Source organism: Oryctolagus cuniculus (assembly GCF_964237555.1).
Source record: "Oryctolagus cuniculus chromosome 16 unlocalized genomic scaffold, mOryCun1.1 SUPER_16_unloc_1, whole genome shotgun sequence".
Lineage (NCBI taxonomy): Eukaryota > Metazoa > Chordata > Mammalia > Lagomorpha > Leporidae > Oryctolagus > Oryctolagus cuniculus.
Genome location: NW_027208201.1, coordinates 2497006 through 2517420, shown reverse-complemented (window position 1 = coordinate 2517420; position 20415 = coordinate 2497006). Strand labels below are relative to the sequence as shown.

The 20415-nt window shown below is 39.9% G+C and overlaps 1 pseudogene; it reads left to right on the top strand.

Annotated features, from left to right (window-relative positions):
* Positions 1-12502: 12502 nt before the first annotated feature.
* On the top strand, positions 12503-14293 carry LOC127489358 (pyruvate dehydrogenase (acetyl-transferring) kinase isozyme 1, mitochondrial-like; annotated as a pseudogene).
* The last annotated feature ends 6122 nt before the right edge of the window (positions 14294-20415 follow it).

The window sequence follows — 20415 nt, the reverse complement described above, 5'->3', positions numbered from 1 at the left end:
ATGTAAAATAGAGAAAATATCACTACTCCTATCTCTGAGTGCTTCCTCTTTATATTCTACCTTTGGACAAAGAAAATTTTTATTTTACATCTTTTTATACACTTGAGAAGGTCACCCAGATGAATGTGGGTTTTCTGTCTCCCCTTCTTACCAATCTGTGGGAATTTGTAGAGCTCCAGGAGTGTCCCAATCTGAGTAGAAATTCTTGTCCTGGAGAGTACTGCTACGGTAGAGGTCTCACTCTTCTTTAGCTGTAATGTGGGAAGTCTTTGTCCAGCCATGAAAGCCCGATGAGGAGACTCTCCCTTGTCCTTAGGTCACTGTGCATGACACAATACAGATCAAATCCCAGAGTCATGTTGGGCAAAAGAGAGGGGTTCCAGCTTCTGTCCTCATTGGTAAATACCAGAGCCAGAACATACTGGTAGTTCTAGGATGCAAACCAACATGGAGGACACAGAGATGCTTAGGGAAAAGATTCTAACCATGATTATTACCAACTACAATCCTATCACTGCTATAGAATGAATGTGGTGTGCAAATATACAGAGGTTGAAATACTGCTCTGTTGTGTGCTCATAGCTGATGAGGTCTTTGGGAGGTAATTACAATTTTTTATGACTTACCTACCCACTTTCTTGGATATTTCCAATATGAGAATGTGGAGAGAGATTGTACATCTCAACCTGGTGAAGACAGTGTGAAGAGGAAAAGAAAAATGCCTTTCATTGAGGCAGAAAATGTGTCTTTAACAATCACCAATCTCATGTATCTTGACCCTTGTCTTCCCTCTGTAATTCTAAAAATAAATTTCTGTAGTTAAGTCACAACATCATGGTATGTTGTTATACGGAAAATCTAGGTGACCAACACAACAATCAAGTTTGGATGAACATTAGTTGATTTCATTTGTGTCAACAGCCTGCTCTCCCATCTCCTTGGATTTGTAGCAAATGCCAGAACAGGCTCTGGAATGTTCTGTCTACATGCTGTACACCACGAAGAGGATAAACTAATTTTCAAAGGAAAGGATAATGAATTAAATGCAAATCACTCTTGGTGAATTACTGCACATGTTCCATTCTTGGGCCAAAATGGTTAAGTTAGCACAGCATTATATGATTCCCTGAACAGTGTCAACATGAACACAACTTTTTGCAAGGTCATAGGATTGAAGAATAACTCACCTGAAGGCTATGTGGTCAGCAGAGGCAGGATATCTAAGTTTGGAGAATAGTGGAGTACAAGGCTTGGCATTTATAATGGTTAATCTTTGCCTTATAAAACCTAGGCATCAGCTCCCATTCCAAATCAGAAAATGAACTCAAATTCAAAGCCTGAAAGAAGGAGGATCATAAAAATACAGAACTTTAGAAGATGTCAGAATCACTGGGTGGATTCAAGTACTGTAGATCAAAATGCACTGCACCTAGTGAATTTGAAGGCCTTCCATCTATTTTAAAAAATTACTATTGGTAGCAGTTCTAACTCCAAAAAGGTCTTATTCTCTGAAGCATTTTCCAGACTTGCCTGCAGATAGAATTGCATGCAAAAAAAAAAAAAAAAACCAAACAAAAAACAACACATTTCTACAGGAAATGGCACAAAACTTCCTCAGGGAGAGTACACAGGTGCCCCTTGTATTTCAAATGCCCTGTGTATTCAGTTGTGATGAACTGTCTACTTCATGTTGAAGACTTGTTCGTGCTCACTGTGTTCCTGACAGGAGAGCCATCTTTGAATTCTTGAGCACAGAATTTTATATGTTTCCAACAAATGCAATTGTAAACTTGGCTTTTGAGTTTTCTTTTTATTATCTATATTGCTTTCTCTCTGAGTTAAGTTGAAAATTCTCCTTCTACGTGAAAATATATTTCCTTTTCTATATTGTTCTTTTTCTCTTCCTTGTCATTCTTCCAGTTTTCCTCTAATTCCTCTGTCCTCTTCATCTCCTCCTCCTCCTTTCTTCTACTCACAATTCCCCAGGAGAAACCCAGGGAAACCCCCTACTCACACATCTCCACTCCTCCCCAGGTCTCACAACTTGGGATAGAGTCTGAGAGGGCCCATTGAGCTGCAGAGCAGTGAGGAGCTTACAGGGGGCAGTGGCAGGAACACACTTTGCTCCTCTGCAGCTCGGTCCTTGGGGACCACACACATAAAGCCCCATATCCTCAGATTTTGCACCAAAGAAGCAAGGCAAGGTGGGGCATCTTCTCATTCCCCATGCCTCATGACCCATATTCCTGTACAGGACATGGTTCCTACTCTGTCCTCACAGAATGTACTATTTAGTTAATACAGAAACATATGATCTAGTTATAAATGATAGAAATTATAATCAGAAATATCATTTGCATATTAACTCAGGACTTAGTTTTTGCATGCAAAGAATATGGAATTTCAGTTCCAGTGATCTTGCCTTTGTAATGAATGAATAATGAGAAGAGAATCCATATGGTGCTACATGCCTTACACCTTGGAACTGCAGAGCAAGGAAGAAGCATTGGGTTGAGTTTTCAGAGTTCCTCCATGTGGTCTATTTTTGCTATAAAGTCTTGACTTTCCATGCCTGCAATGAGGACTTGTTTTAATGGTGCTATTCACTCTGTACTTTCATGGTGTATTCAACCACCCAAGGGTTGCAGTTTTTGTTTTAATGAGCATTTATTTATTTATTTACAATTTACATGAAAGTCAGCTTCAGAAAGAGGAGGAGAAGCAGGAAGGAGGAAGAGGGAGAGAAAGGAGGACAGGAGGACAAGGAAAAGGGGACAGGGAAAAATGGAGAGAGGAAAAAGAGAAAGGGAGAGATCTTTTGACCCAGTGATTCACACGCCAAATGATGCTAACAGCTGGAACTGGGCCATTTTGAAGCCTGTAACTAGGAGCTTCTTCTGGGTCTTCTGCATGGTGTGGGCTCAGAAACCCGTGCCATCTTCTGCTGCTTTCCCAAGCATCATCAGAGAGCTGCATTGGAAGTGAAGCAGCTGGGACTGGAACTGCTACCCAACTAGGATGCTGGCATCCCAGCCAGAGGCTTAACCTACTATGTTACAGCACTGGCCCCCAGTTTCCACTCTAAGTATCATGGACTGGGAGGTTTACTTTGTGAATTTTGAATGCACAGGAAGCACCCAGTGATCTCACTAAAGCACATCGCTCTAAGGTAGAATCTGGATCATGTCATTCTAGGGGTAAGCACTGCTGGACAGACCACCATTAGAAGGCAAATGGTCAAGTTCTAGAAAAACACAGAAGAGCTGTCTACTTGATACCAAGTGGAGTAGTTGCCACCCTTGAGCAGGCTTCCATCAAGGAAAACACTAGGATGCTGCCTGTAATCCAAGTCAGTATGTAGAACACCCTGTACCCTACTGACATATTTCCACTTTTCTGGCTTTTTATCATGAACATGAAATTTTCTCTCCAGCTCTTTCTGCATCCTCTTTTTTTCTATACATTGCTCCATCATTGTCCAATGTCTGAACATGCAGATGTCTTCCAACATGTATTTTATTTTGGGATATTTCATACGTTGGAGACATTACATGTACCATTTTTTCACAGCTTATTTCCCAGAATTGGTAGGCAAAAGTAACTGTTTTGTGTGTTTAATTTTGTATTCCAGCACTACTTAACTTAGTTACTGAATCCCTGATTTCATTACACCATCCCAGTAGCAGTTGTAAATGATGCCACTTGTATATCTTGCATTTAGTAAGGTGTATGTCATTTTTTGACAATATGCATGGAGCCAAGCCTCGGATAATTATCTGCAGAAGTTGCATTTTTTCTTCAACTTTGTGTCCAATCTTCAGCCATAACTTCTATGTTATTGAATTCTGCAAATACTCTTTAAGATTGAAAATTGATTCTTCTTTTTGTCATGTTTGAGTTGTTTTGTTCTTTTTAACAATTCTTAGATCAGTGAGATTACATCAAGTGTTTTTTCTTCCATTATTCTAACTATTATTACATTTTTTCAGGGACTATAAACTGAATTAGAGTATATACATCACTTTGGCATTATGTAACCTATTTTAAAATACTGTTGGATTTACATTGTTTCAGATTTCAAATGTGAGAATTTATTTCAACAATAGTGTCTTACAATTTCATTTTGCTGAATTGTCTGGCAGTATTTGATCAATCAATTTAAGATGTTCCTGTAGAAGAAACAGAATTTTTCCATTTTTCCTGTTCTCTACAGGAGTTGAGAAAAGATTTCCTTTCCTATGTGAAAGTTTGGTAAAAGTCATCTGAAAATTGAGGAACACATATAAGTATTGGGAATTATTTTAATAACTGTGAGGATATTTGGATTTTTCAAATATTTCTCAATGTATTGGACAAGATTTCTATCAGGAAATTTCTGAATTTCTTCTGTATTCTTCAATGTATCACCATTAAATGATTAATATGTTCTAATATTACTATTTTTAATATCTGCAGAGACCTCTTCAGCTCTCTTTGTGTATACGCATGCACACACACCCACATACACCCACACACATACTGTAATCTTATTTTCATAGTGTTCCATCTTGCCTGAGGTTCATAAATTTTGCTTGTTTTCTGATCACCAACTTTAAATTCTTCCAATTTTATTTACTTCAGTTTCCTTATAATGTCCGTATTTTACCTTCAAGGGCTTGTGTTGAATTTTCTGTCACTGACCAACTTGTTATACATACTTACTTTTTTTAAAGACAGAATTACAGACAGAGGTAGAGACAGAGAGAGAAGACTTCTGACTGCTGGTTCAGTCCCCAGATGGCTTCAATGGCTGGTGCTGTGCTGATCTGAAGCCAGGATCCAGGAGCTTCTTCCAAGTCTCTCATGTGTGTGCATTGGCTCAAGGACTTGGACCATCTTCTACTGTTTCACAGGACATAGCAGAGAGCATGATCAGTAGAGGAGCAGCTAGACTAGAACCAGGGCCCATATGGGAAGCTGGCATTTCAGGCCAGGGTATTAACCCACTGTGCCATGGTTCAAGCCCTGCTATGCATACTTACTACCATGTATGTGAGCCTGTGTTCTTTTGATATAATTTCTATACATGTGTGTACATGTGTAAGCATAAGAGTATTCCTGAAGATTTATGTTTAGAGCAACAGTGACTTTCTCAAAGCTTAAGATTAGCACACTGCATGATATTTGATGAGTAGTATCCTCAGGATGATATACTGTATGATTTCTAAAATAGTTTTTCATATAACACACAGTTTGTTTAGAGCTGCCCTTTCTCACTCCAAGCATGCTACACTTGAATTTGGTGAAAACATTTTTATTTATACATGCACATGGAACACAGACATGATTTTCCTATACTGAATTAGTACATACACTACACTAATCCCACGAGTTATACTCTGCTGCCATAAACTTTCACTATCAACAATAAAACCTTTCACTATCAACAATAAATATTAGAATAATACTAAATATATGGTGCAAATAACTACTCATACAACACAAGCAAAAACTGTAAAATCTTTATGATACATGTGATGATAGCAAAGTACTGCTTCATGGAACAAATCTCAGAAATCCCACACCATTTAATGTGGTGGATATTCTCCAATTTCTGACTCTATTCATTTTTTACCATATATTTCACCATGAACTCCAACATGGTCAGCCTTCCTGTGACAATCATTCTTTCACATGCCTTCATAAATACATAGAGTAGAGTGTCATGTAAAGTTTTACCTTTTGAGAATTATTACTGATTATAAGGATTAATTTCTAAGTGAAGGTGGAAGAATTTTCTCAGCAGTCATATTCCACATCTTCTTCTTTCCAGGGAGAAGTTGAAAATTATTGGAAACAGGTGTTAACTTTCCATGACGCAAGCACCGACTTACCTGTTAGATTGGAAATCTCAGTATCAAGACAAGGTGTGCAATCAAAACAAAAGGTAGGCTTTCCTTCCAGAGGGGTTTTCCTGAATCCAGGGCTGCAAGTCTCACTACATACCTGTAGGCAGCCTATGGACAACACAAGGCTGATCTTGGCTTGTGGAATTCCTGGGATAAGAAAGTCACATACTGCCATCCTGAAGGAGAATGTTGATCAAGAACACTCTGTTAAAATTATCTGTGTTACAGGAGGCTCGATAAGTTGTTTGTGTATGTTATTATCTTTTGTGCTTCTTTGAGCTGTAGCTGGTTATGTATAAATATCGCTGAGACACTGGAATAAATGAGCCTTGATCAGCCCTTTCTCTTGGCTGCATTCTCCGCACCCTTGTCCTTCTTTTCATTCCTACTCCTTCCGTCAGGTTCTGTTCAACTGATGTGGCAGGCCCACACAGGTGGTGCCTGAACAAGGACCTGAATATGGGGGAACTATGTGAGGAATGCCAAAAAAGAAGGACGCTGCAAGCTCGGTAATGCGGAGGAGTAGGTAAGTACCCACTACCTATAATCCTCAGTAAGCAACAGCACAATATGGGACAAGCACAAGGAAAAAGAGGTAATTAAAGCCATTAAAGGTTTACTTCAGATGCAGGGAATGGGGTTAAAGAGCAAACTGTAGGGCAATTTGTCAGTGCTCTGGACAGGATTAGTCCTTGATTCACTGAGGAGAGAGTTGTAGATGAGGAACATTGGGATTTATTAGAAAAAGAGTTGAATACCCATTTGCAGACTTTCAGTCCCAATGATCTTCCTGTTATGATATTTTCTTTATGGTCTCTGATAAAAGAAGCATTATCAGCACAAAAAGGAAAGGCTAGTGTTCGATCGGTTCTACAGAATCTTCAGTAAACAATTGAGGAGGCATGCAGTCAGGTATCAGAGGCAGGAGAACAGCTCTCTTGTGACACCATGCCACAGAAATTAGCAAACCCAGAAGAGAAAAGTGTAGAATATGGACCATGGGAACGGGACCCTCTGGGTCCTTTCAGACAGGAGCCATGGCCCAAAGCTTCCCATATATCAGTCAGTTGAAAGAGGAGGTTGAATGATTAGAGAAACAGGTTTTATTGGAAAAGGCTAAACAAGATTAGTTAGACAATTCCAAAGTCTTCGTAATCAACAGGAACTTTCCCCCCCCAGACATTTCTTATTCCCATTGCCCTCATGTTGGTGTTGAACAAGTTATTCAAAATGCTGTAATGGCAGGAGAAGATGGGGCTGAAGTATTTTTGCATCTTTCCCTGTGGAGGAATATCAGCAAGTTGGGCAGAACATGAGGAAACATACTCCCATATCATTTAAAATGTTGAACGAATTAAAATTTGCTTGTGATTCTTTGGACCTATAGCCTCATATACAATGACATTGCTACAAAGCTTAGAATCCATGGTACTTGCACCAGCTGGTTGGAAGACCATAGCTAGAGCATGTCTTTCTGGGGGAGATTACCTGGTATGGAAGTCAGAATTTTTTGATCAATGCCACAAAACTGCTCGACTTAATGCTCAGGGAGCTAATGCTGGCTGGACTTTTGATATGTTGGCAGGGCAAGGGGCATATGAGGAAATCTTAGCTCAAATAGCACAGCCCATTGCTGTTTTTCAGGAGACAGCTGTGGCCGCGCGCCGAGCTTGGATCACTCTCCCCTCAAAAGGAGCAAACATGGGAGAGTCACTTTCAAAGACCATACAGGGGCCTGATGAGCCATATGCTGACTTTGTTAATCTCTTGTTGCAAGTAGCAGGAAAGATCTTTGGGGATCCACAAGCAGGAATGGATTTTGTAAAACAATTGGCTTATGAAAATGCCAATTTCCTGTGTAAGCGGGCTATTCATCCTTACAGAAAAAAAGACAGATTTGGATGGGTATATTAATCTATGTGCTGACATTGGACCTTTTATACTCAAAGATTAGCCATGGCTGCCTCTCTGCATGGTATGTCATTACAAGAATCAGCAAGGAGGGCTATGCCAAATAAACAAGGGTGATATGAATGTGGGCAGCAGGGACATGTGTGAAAAAATTGTCTGAAAGATAAAAATCAAAATAGGGATCTTCCTGGGATTTGCCCCCCGTGCAAAAGGGAAAGGCATTGGGCCAAAGAATGTCACTCCAAAACTGATAAAGAAGGTAATTCATTAAAAGAACAGAGTTCAGGAAACTAGAAGCAGGGCCAGCCCCAGGCCCCAGCCTGACAGAACTGACAAATCTTTGGGGCCATGACATTTGTTCAACAAAACACTTTAAATCAGTTGGTACCTTGCAGTGAGCCACTAGGGGGAGTGCAGGACTGGACCTCAGTACCCCCTGCTACACAGGCATAATGCCCAAAATGGGAGCAGTGGCCCTCCCAATGGGTATCTGTGAGCTGTTGCCTAAGGGATTCTTTGGGCTTCTGCTAGGAAGAAGTAATACTAATATAAACGTGTTGCAAGTATTCCCTGGGGTTATAGATGGAGATTTTATGGGGGAAATACAAATTATGGCACATGCTAATGGTACTGTTGTCACACTTTCTCCAGGACAGTGCATTGCTCAGCTGGTCCTTCTTCCTCTTGCCTTATTTAAAGCCACATTGGCAAATTCCCATGGGGAAGGAGGTTTTGGGTCTTCAGATGCTTATTGGGTCCAGCCTATAAGAAAGGGCAGACTGTAATTTCAATTGAAATTCAATGAAATTGAAATTAAATTAAATTAAATTGTTCCTAGGGTTACTAGATGTGGGAGCTGATGTTTCTGTCATTTCTACAAATAAATTGGCTAAAGGATGGAAAAAAGAATTAACTATGACTCAGTTATGAGATACTGGTCAGAGTCAGTGGTTAGAACAAAGTTCTGAATTGTTGGAATAGGAGGATGAAGCAGGTAATGCTGGAAACTGTTGCCCCTATATTTTAGCTTGGTTACCTGTTAATCTATGGGGACATGATATTCGAACTCAAATGGGGGTTTTAGAGTGTAGTCCAAATGAGACTGTTACCATTAACATGCGTCAAAAGGTCATTTGCCAGGTAAAAGCATAGGCAAACAACAACAAGGTGTCACATCTCCAGTTACTTTAACTGTCAATCATGAATGGAGAGGCTTGGGTTTCCCTTGATGGCCAATGGTCAGCCTGTGTCCCATGCAGAAAAAATAAAATGGAAATTGGATAATCCTGTATGGGTGGATCAGTGGCCTTTACTGCAGAAAAAGACAGCTGCTACACAGATATTGGTGAAAAAAACAATTGATAACAGGACATATAGTTCCTTCTAATTCTCCTTGAAATAGTCCTATTTTTGTTATCAAAAAGAAATCTGGGAGATGGCGGTTGCTTCAGGACCTTAGGGCAGTTAATGCTACTATGGAACTTATGGGGGCCTTGCAACTGGGTCTACCACTGACCACTGCTATTCTAAGAGACTCCTATGTTACGCTAATAGATCTAAAAGATTGCTTTTCTACAATACTTTTACATCCAGAAGATTGTCCCTGATTTGCCTTTAGTGTTCCATCAGTAAAGTTTTAAAAATCTATGAAAAGATATCAATGGAGGGTTTTACCTCAGGGAATGGCCAATAGTCCTACTCTGTGCCAACAATTTGTTGATGTTGCTCTTCAAAAAATTCATGAAATATATAGCAATTTATATATTATATACTATATGGATGATATTTTGATAGCTGGCCCCGAGGAACCTCTGGTTATACAATGTTTCACAGAAATGAGAGAACAGTTATCTGCCTTTGGTCTTATTATAGCCCCTGAAAAAATGCAACTTCAATATCCTTATCAATATCTAGGCTTCTAATTGTACCCACAAAAATACTTCAACAAAAAGTGACCTTACAATTTGATTCTTTCTGGACTTTAAATGACTTTTAAAAACTTCTGGGGGATATTAATTGGCTTTGTCCCCATCTCTGCCTCACAACAGGAGACCTTAAACCTTTATTTGATATCCTGAAAGGAGATAGTTCTCCTACCTCCCAACGAGTGCTTACTCCTGCAGCATGGCTGGCCTTGGAAAAGGTACAACAAGCCTTATCTCAGATCTTTGTTTCTAATATTGATTATAATCAGCCTTTAATTCTTATTATTTTGATTACAGATTATTTACCCTCTGCTCTGCTGGGGCAAGAAGCTCCTTTACTTTGGATATATTTACAGGCTACCCCTAAAAAGAATGTCATACCATATTATAATGTGATAGCTGAGATTATAGCTAAAGGGAGATTAGAATGTAGAAAGATATTTGGGATAGAGCTGACATGTATATGTCAACCCTATACTAACAAACAGCTAATTTGTCACCTGTCTTTCACCAAAGATTGGCCTCTTGGATTATCTTCTTTTTCAGGACAAGTTCATAATAACTATCCAGCAGATAAAGTATCATGGTTTTTATGACAACCAGTGTATTACCACAAAATACAAGTTTTCAATCTTTAGAGAATGCTGCCTTGATATTTACCAACAGTTTCAACACTGGTCAAGTTTCTGTAATTCGTGACGATCACCGTACACCACTTTTTCATCTCCACAGCTAGTTGAATTAGCTGCTGGTCCACTTGCATTGCAGTCTACTTTGGATGTAGTGGTTAACATATACATCAATATCAAATATGTGTTCCTATCGGTGCCTCAATTATAAACCTGTTCATTTTTTCCTGATTCTTCTGCTGCTTCTACTTTGTTTTCTCACATTTGCACTATCATTCGACGGTGTACTTGGCCTTTCTTTATAGGTCATATGTGAGCACATTCTGATCTTCCTGGACCTTTAGTAGAGGGCAATCATTTGGCAGATTCTGCTTTTCATGCATATTCTATCAAAATAACAACATAATATCACACTTTACATCCTTTAAATCCTCATACATTACGTTTAAAACATAAAATTGCTCAAGAACAAGCTCAACAAGTTGTAAAATCCTGTTCTACTTGCTCCATCCTGTTACCAGTACATTATTATGGAATTAACCCTCGCAGTTTGTTCCCCAGTCAACTATGGCAAATGGATATCACCCACTTCATGGAATTTAGTAGACAGAAGTATATACATGTTTCTACCAATACTTGTTCTGGATTTATTTTTGCTTCCTTACATACAAGCAAGCTACAAAACATGTCATTACCCATTGCTTTTAAGCTTTTGCTTCCTTGGGAACCCCAAAACAAATCAAGATGGATAATGGACTTGCTTATACTTCTACTTCTTTTAAAATTTTTGCGCAACCTTTTTATATCTCATGTTACTGGTATTCCTTATAATCCTCAGGGTCAATGCATTGTTGAACACACACATAATATTTAAAGCAATATTTAAATAAAATTAAAAAGGGAGAGTTTGGGCTTTCTGCCCATTCTCCTAACAAATGGCTCTCACATGTTTTATACATTTTAAATTTTCTCACATTGGATAAAGATGGTCGTTCTGTTGCTGATAGACACTGGCATACACAAACAGCTGCAAAAAGAGCAATGGTGAATTGGAGGGATCCTATCACCAATCAATGGAATGGACCTGATCTGGTACTGGTATGGAATGTGGGCTCCTAATGGATGCTTTTTTTTTTAATGCAGCTAATATGCTTTTACATTGTTAGCCCTTGATAATTTCTGCAACTGCTCATTGGGCCGTGTGGCCCCAATGCTGACATTGGCAATGTTCATTACCTGAGAACTGCGATGACAATGTCATCCTAATCAGAGAAGACACTGCCTTTACCATGGCTATATCCGTAGTAGGAGTTCCTGGATTGGCTTATGGAAATAATCATGCACTACGAAGGCTTGCATATCTGGTGACCAAAATAATCAATCTTACTGCTACTGCACTATCCAATATAGCGGAAGAATTGGATCCAGTTCACTCAGGAACCCTTTTCTACCATGCAGCTATCAATTACTTGCTGTTGAAAGATCATATAAGCTGTGAATCTGTGCCTGGGGGGTGTTGTTTTAACATTACTAACAATGTGCCATATGTAGAGTCTGTTATTGATAAGTTTAAGAGTGAAATACAACATATGTTCATTAACAAGCCCCTATATTTTGGAGAGTTTCAGAGGATCCATTGGTTATTAATGTTGCCTGGACCGCTACTGCTTTTCCTACTTTGTATGGGAAGTTTTCCGTGTGTTTTACAACTTACGTTAACTTCACTACAGTCTATATGACTGAGATCCATCATTTAAAACTTCTTACTAAACCTCCTTTGTAATGAAAATAATTGATATTTGGCCAAATATCTTATCAATCCTTGACTCTCACCTAATGCGTAGCTGGAATGATCCTCAGAGCTGGGTAAGACACTCAGAATCCTGTACCAACCTAATACAGGGCTCTATGCCAAGCCGCCAGAGTTACCAATGATGGGTAAGTACAGAGATGACTGAGGGCAACCTAAGACAGAGGCCATTCTCAATAAAATAAAAAAGAGGAGATGTAGGCAGCCTTTGGAAAAGTCAAGGCCAGTCTTGGCTTGTGGAATTCCTGGGATAAGAAAGTCACATACTACATACTTCCCGGCTGAGGTGCCCAGTGGCGACCTGGTGCCGGGGCTCCAGCTCCTCCAGTGAGGCTTGGCATGAGGCTGGCGCGGCTGCTGCACAGAGCCACTGTGGCCAGCTGGGGCCCGGGGCTGCGTGCCATAGGCCCCTGAGACTGCCGCAGCCTTGCCTCAGACTCGGCTCCAGCCCAGTGTAGGCGGAGAGCAACATTCCGGGCCAAGTCGACTTCTGCATGCTTCTTGCCATCCCTGCTCTCCATGAAGCAGTTCCTGGACTTCGGATCAGTGAATGCTTGCGAAAAGACCTCGTTTATGTTTCTGTGGCAGGAGCTGCCTGTTAGATTGGCAAATATACTGAAAGAAATAAGTCTCCTTCCAGATAATCTTCTCAGGATGCCATGTGTTCAGTTGGTGCAAAGCTGGTACATCCAGAGCCTTCAGGAGCTTCTTGATTTTAAGGACAAAGGTGCTGAAGATGCAAAAGCTGTTTATGACTTTACAGATACTGTGATCCCAATCAGGAACTGCCACAATGACGTCATTCCCACAATGGCTCAGGGAGTGATTGAATACAAGGAGAGCTTCAGAGTGGATCATGTCACCAGCCAGAATGTTCAGTACTTTTTGGATCAGTTCTACATGAGTCGCATATCAATCAGAATGTTGCTCAATCAGCACCCCTTATTGTTTGGTGGGAAAGGAAGTCCATCTCATCGAAAACACATTGGGGCTGGCGCTGCAGCTCACTAGGCTAATCCTCCACCTTGTGGCACTGGCAAACTGGGTTCTAGTCCCAGTCGGGGTGCCGGATTCTGTCCCGGTTGCCCTTCTTCCAGGCCAGCTCTCTGTTGTGCCCAGGGATTGCAGTGGAGGTTGGCCCAAGTACTTGGGCCCTGTGCCCCATGGGATACCAGGAGAAGTACCTGGCTCCTGCCATAGGACCAGCACGGTGCAATGGCCACAGCATGCCAACGGCAAAGGAAGACCTTTCTCTCTGTCTCTCTCTCTCACTGTTCACTCTGCCTGTCAAAAGAAAAAGAAAGAAAGAAAGAAAGAAAGAAAGGAAGGAAGGAAGGAAGGAAGGAAGGAAGGAAGGAAGGAAGAAAACACATTGGAAGCATAAATCCAAACTGCAATGTAGTTGAAGTTATTAAAGATGGCTATGAAAATGCTAGGTGTCTGTGTGATGTGTATTATATTAACTCTCCTGAACTAGAACTTGAAGAATTAAATGCAAAATCACCAGGACAGCCAATACAAGTGGTTTATGTACCATCCCATCTCTATCACATGGTGTTTGAACTTTTCAAGAATGCAATGAGAGCAACCATGGAACACCATGCCGACAAAGGTGTTTAACCCCCCCCCCATTCAAGTTCATGTCACACTGGGTAATGAGGATATGACTGTGAAGATGAGTCACCAAGGAGGTGGCATTCCTTTGAGGAAAATTGACAGACTCTTCAACTACATGTATTCAACTACACCCCAACCTCGCCTAGAGACTTCCCGTGCAGTGCCCCTGGCTGGTTTTGGTTATGGATTGCCCATATCCCGTCTTTATGCCCAGTACTTCCAGGGAGAACTAAAGCTGTATTCCTTGGAGGGTTATGGGACAGATGCAGTGATCTACATTAAGGCTCTGTCCACAGAATCCATAGAAAGATTGCCTGTGTATAACAAGGCTGCCTGGAAGCATTGCAACACCAACCACGAAGCTGATGACCGGTGTGTCCCCAGCCAAGAGCCAAAGGACATGAGAACATTCCTCAGTGCCTAGATGAGCTGGGGACAAACTAGCTTTTGTGTTAAATTTGGAAGGGATGGCATTCAGAACTACATTATACCAAATACTTCACATGTCGTTCTTGCAGAACAAATGGAAGCTGAGTTCCACTTGTGCCTGGTAAACCTCCTAAAGGATGAATCTCTACCACAGTCAGTGTGGCATACTTTTAAACACCTGTAGTTTTGGTCAATTTTTTTCTTTCCATAGACTTCAGAAGTGTGCATGTCTGGGTTTCTATAGGAAGCTGGGGTGTTTTTTTTAATACTTTTAATTTATGTCTGCTTGAAGCATTTTATAAATACTGAGTGTAGTTGGTTAGCCATCTTTCTGTGATTTGGAGGTATTCCTGCTATCCTTTATTGAGTAGTGACAACTGAAATAAGATGGTGACCAACTACAAATATACCATGTAAACCTAGGCCCAGCTACCTTTCACTCCCTACATGCATTTGTTAGCTCTGAAATTAATTTATAATCTTAAATTTTTGTAAAAGATTGTGATGACTGGTTCCCTGTGGATTTAAGCCAAGATCATGGGCAATCTTTCCAGCGTGCTGGTGATCAATGTAAGGGAAAATTTTATATTAAACATGAACTGGCAGTTGCTAAAATTATAGAGAAAAAAATTGAAGACAGAGCAGTAAATCCTTGAAACGGACTTAATCAGTTGACTGTTGGTGATCACCTGGGCAGCTTTTAAGAAGTTTCTCCAGGTCCTGCTGCAGACTTGCTGGATCAGCATCTTGTGGGCAGGAGCCCAGAGAGCTGTTTTAAAACACTTCCTAGGTGAGACAGATGCTAGTCTAGTTATGATACTACTTCTATAGAGTGCATAGTGATGACAGTGTAGTTGCCAAAGTAACAGCGATCTTCATGGTGGTTTCCACCTATTTCAAAGTCAGATTTCTGGACTCCAGGAGAGAGAAACTGAGTCAAGGCCTGGTGCAACTAGAAGAGTGATTAGAGACAGAACAGAGTGATTGTAAGAAAAGAGACAGATAACTAGAGTCAGAATCATAAATGCATTAAGTATTGACAAAGAATGCCTATTTTCTAAAATACAGATTTTTTTTCTTTAACCAGGGAAAATTCAACCTAGATTTATGAAAATCCTTTGCATCCATGAGGTAATTTGTAGTTTACAATTAATTTGATATATCACAGTCGCTCTCTTGGTCTTCAAGGCAGCTAGCAGGTGCACCACACTCATTTTCACACAGAGCCTGGCCCAAAGTTGCATAGGATTAGAGCAAGAGCCTAAAGTAGGAGACTGTGTTGTTAGTTGTACCTTATCTTTTTTAAGGTGATAGATACCCTGAAAATAAATTTTAAAGCAAAATCTAAACATTTAAAGAACAGCATGCCACTTAAATGGGAGAACTGTATTTATCTGGAAAATGACATTGAGTTGAAACACTTTCTTTTGATCACACAAGGTTAACAATTCTGTATAAACCTGTAGGTTGGAAGGGCTGTTAAAGGGCACACAGTCTACCACCCTCACTGAAGAAATGAGGACCTGCAAACTCAGAGGTGGTATCCTTTGCCTAGGGCTTCTTATACCAGCGAATCTGACCAAATGTCGGAAACAGGCATCTTAGGCCGGCGCCGTGGTTCACTAGGTTAATCCCCTGCCCTGCGGCACCAGCACACCGGGTTCTAGACCCAGTCAGGGTGCCAGATTCTGCCTCGGTTGCCCCTCTTCCAGGCCAGCTCTTTGCTGTGGTCAGGGAGTGCAGTGGAGGATGACCCAAGTGCTTGGGCCCTGCACCCCATGGGAGACCAGGAGAAGCACCTGGCTCCTGGCTTCGGATCAGCGTGGTGCACCGGCCGCAGCACACAAGCCACAGCGGCCATTGGAGGGTGAACCACGGCAAAGGAAGACCTTTCTCTCTGTCTCTTTCTCTCACTGTCCACTCTGCCTGTCAAAAAAGAAAAAAAGAAAAAAAAAACAGGTATCTTACATAAGCTACTGTTCCTCAATTGTGGATTCTTTGAAAAACAGTAGAATATACTGATTTATATTAGTTTGACATGTTACAATTTTTTGGCTTTAAATTAAGCTTGTAATGATGAAATTTTTAGACTCTTTTGAATCAAAATGTTCACTTTCTTTCCTAAATGAGGTATTTGTAATAACTAACATAAACCTGACATTTTTACTTATAAAATATTTCCCCCTCCAAGAAAGTTTTTCCTCTCTTAAGAGCTAAGACATGATATTTGCAAAGGAAAAGTGAAATTATTTTCCTTTAGCATTTTTTAAGTATAACAGCTTTATACTTGGTTATTGTGGTAATGGACAGATGATTACATGCAAAGTATTATGGTATACCTTTTACGAGTTGGTATCAAGCGATCTGAGCTATCTGAGAGGTTTTTCAAGATTCTTAGCTGTTTTGAGCACCAGGATTAATATGCAGTATGGATATAAAATGTTTCAAAGGACAGAAAGTGGACACTCACTAATTTTTAGAACCCAAGTGAGTAATGTGCCAACATTTTTAAGAAAGTTATAGAAAAAATATTCTGTGCTATACTTAAGTACTGGCTGGCTTTGGATGTCTTCATACTTAAAAGTGATCACTTTCTTGCACTGTGAAATTTTTACATGAAGATGTTAAAGGGGATGTCTACCTTCATATTTTGTTAAATGTTTTCTATAAGGCAATAAACAAAGCATGGACCAGCAAAAAAAAAAAAGTCACATACTCCCATCCTGAAGGAAGATGATGATCAAGAACACTGTGTTAAAATTATCTGTGTTACTGGAAGCCTGATAAGCTGTGTATGTATGTTGTTATCTTTTGTGCTTCTTTGAGCTGTAGCTGGTTATGTATAAATATCACAGAGACACTGGAATAAATGAGCCTTGATCAGCCTTGTTGTCTTGGCTCCATTCTCTGCACCTTTGTCCCTCTTTTCATTGCCACTCCCTCCTTCAGGTTCTGTTCCAATGGTGCAGCAGGCCAGCACAATTACTAATAAATCAAAGTATCAATGAGACATTATTTGAACGTACCAACTCAGGTCACCTGTTAAGATCATCAATGTGAAGGGAATAATATTGTTATAACTGGCTACTATCCATCATCATAAAAGTGGAGTGCTCTGCGGACATATGCCTACAATACTATATCACACGAAATGCTTGGTTGCACAAATCATATGGTCCATTATTATGGATTCTTGGAATCCATTGGCTTAAATCACAATGCAAAGATCGATGCCTTAACATCTATCTTCTATCAAAGATCTATGTACTCTCTTCCTACTGACTGCGTTATTAAGGTAGAAGCCAGTTAGAAAGTGAGGAACATTCAAAAATTGGTTTCAAATAAAATTATGCTAGACCTAAAAATATATTTAGGCCTGAATAATCATAAAGGAAAAAATATGTATCATATTTTACTATGGAAGGAAAACCTAAGGGAGCAGTCAGAATAACCTATATTTTGAAATATCTATATTTAAGTAGTTGTCTGAACACAAAAATGTTAATCATCTGTAATGAAACATATTCTGTTTTGGTCTATCTTTCATTTTCCATTGAGATTTACTAAAAAAATAGCATTTCTATGGACCCAAAAACAAGTGCGTTGCAGAAAATTTGACCAGAGCAAGAAGAAAAGCTCAAGTAAACACAAGGATGTTCATTTCATGGCATCAGATGGGAGACAGTGTTTTGCCGAGGCTTATAGGACTTCTGAGCTGATCATAGTGGAGAAGAAGAGAAACCAATACCCTCTCTTTTCTTCTATGAGGAGAAGCAGTCTCTCATCCCACAATTCAGAGATAGGTGAAAAAGAAATGTGATCATGAGACCAAAAAAAATTATCAACAAATTCTATGCGAGGTAAGGGATGGACAGGCCAGGGACACAGAATTTTATCTCACCAATTATCTAGGCATTTGTCTAACCATTTTCAGAATCCTCAAGAAATAACTAACAGGACAACCACAGAAAATATAAAGAAAGCAAAGGACACTTACACTTGGCATATGAATATGGGATTATTGATGCTTCTGTTAGTGATGTATCTATACATGGGGGGGGTCAGCAATCACCATATATCCATCATTATGAAGGCTGTTTTGTAACTCAAGAAAGCACAAACTATCAACCAGTGAATACACAAGGAAGGGAACCTGCAGTAGGGGAATGAGAAAAAGCAAAGGAAGCATTTAGGAAATCTGTACAAAACCCTAGAACTCAATTGTAGAAGAACCTTCAGTGCTAGGCAGGTACACACACATATTGTATGTTTCTGCATTCATGTATGCACATCTGTGTGTGTTTCTACTGGACTGGAGAGGACATTCCAATGCTCTTCAATCTAACTCCTTTCTGCAAGCCACCTCCTCTTCCATGGAGTAAGGAATCATTCTTCCCTGGGGCAGTGCAGCTGAGGTCTTGTGTCCAGGTGAAAAATACAAGATGGAAAACCTACTTTTGGCCCATCTTTTCTACACTCAGGTGCTATGAGGATGTCAAAGTCTATGGATAGCAAGATCCTAGAGACAAACTGCTATTAGATTTGATCCAAAAACTTTGCTGTTTAATATGACACAAATAGACTGCCTCACAGGGTGCAATGGGAGCTGTCAGGTGAGAACCTAGAAGGGCCAGTCTCAGTCAGCACTTAGCCAAGAGCATTCCAGCATCAGACTCCCCAGAGGACAAAAGAGGAAGGGGCAGCCCCACACACCCAGTATCCAGGGAAGCCACAGAACATTTCCTTGTTTCCCACACAGATCTCATAGAAATCCTGTGCACAAAGAAACCCACAAGTACAGGTTTCCCAAGTACTGTGGCCCCACTCATCACTCTCAATTCAGAGATTCCTAATCAGTACATCAACATCAATGTATCTTTATGTTCACACATCCATGTATGACACCTTTCCCCAATGTTCTAACATCCACACTAATTCCATGAAGATTTACACCTAAAACCATGGGTATTTCTCATTTAAGCCCTTTTGAGGCCATGGAAGCTAAGTGCCAAAGTCTCCATTTTCACCCTAAAGCAGAGAAATCAGCTGGAAATCATCTCTATTCTTACCATGATAACCACCAAGGGCAGGATCATACCCTACAGATATCTATTATCTGGAGTGCAAGTGGTTTTCAGGACTACTCTCTAGAATACCATCATGGAGAACACGTATCATTATTCCACTGCCAAAACTTGTGGATTGTGCAACAAAAAAAGCAACCCAAAGTAAACTAGAAACTTTAGGCAAAGTGATGCATCAACAATGGCTCATCAATTGTCCATTTTATCCTACTATCCTACTGTCATGAGATGTTATCAATAGAGGATAGCTAAAGGAGTTGGGGACACATAAGAAAATTCTAGTATTCTGCTCAAATACTTTGTAAGTTTAAACTGCTGTAAAACAGAAAGTCTAATAATTTTAATATAAACAGATTTTTCATCCAGGCACCACTGGTGCCTTGCCTTTATTAAGCATTGAATTAAAATAGTTCAATTGTCTAAGAGCCTTCCATTTTCTATGAATAATTTGAGGTTCTCTGGACATGTTGCACACATACACTAAAATATCACAGAACTATTAAGTGTTAATCAAAGCTGTAAAATAACTTAAGAACCTAGAAACATGTGATTTTATTATCTACTGAACACATGGAAGAAATGATCATTCTGTATCTCCTAAACATAATCATAATAATAACATATATTTACATACACACATATGTACACAATTGCTTTAAAATGCAAAGGAATCAAATACAAACTGACTTGGATATTAGAAGCGGCATCTGCTAATGGCTATTCATACACAACTGAGTATGACTCAGGAAGTTTTTCTATGTTCTGAGACAGCCCCATAAAGTTATGGTATCTCCCACCCAAGTGCTTCTCAGGCTATAGGAGCTGAAGACACTGTTGGAGGGTTTGGGGAGAAAGAAGCAATTCTATGAGGAACTATCTACTGTGTTGGAGATGATGAGGACATTTGTAATTTAAGATATCTCAATCGGGGAAAAGGCTCTCAAAATGATGTTCGAATTAACCTGTTCTGATGCTTTTCCACTTATCTTTTAAGAATAACAGAGAGGAGCCAAGATGGCAGTAGAGCAACAAGATGTTCTCAGTCTCAAGGTGGAAAATAGATAGTTAATTAGGAAAGGTGATACAGGCTGGTGACAGAGCCACAAGAATTTTGAGCAGAGA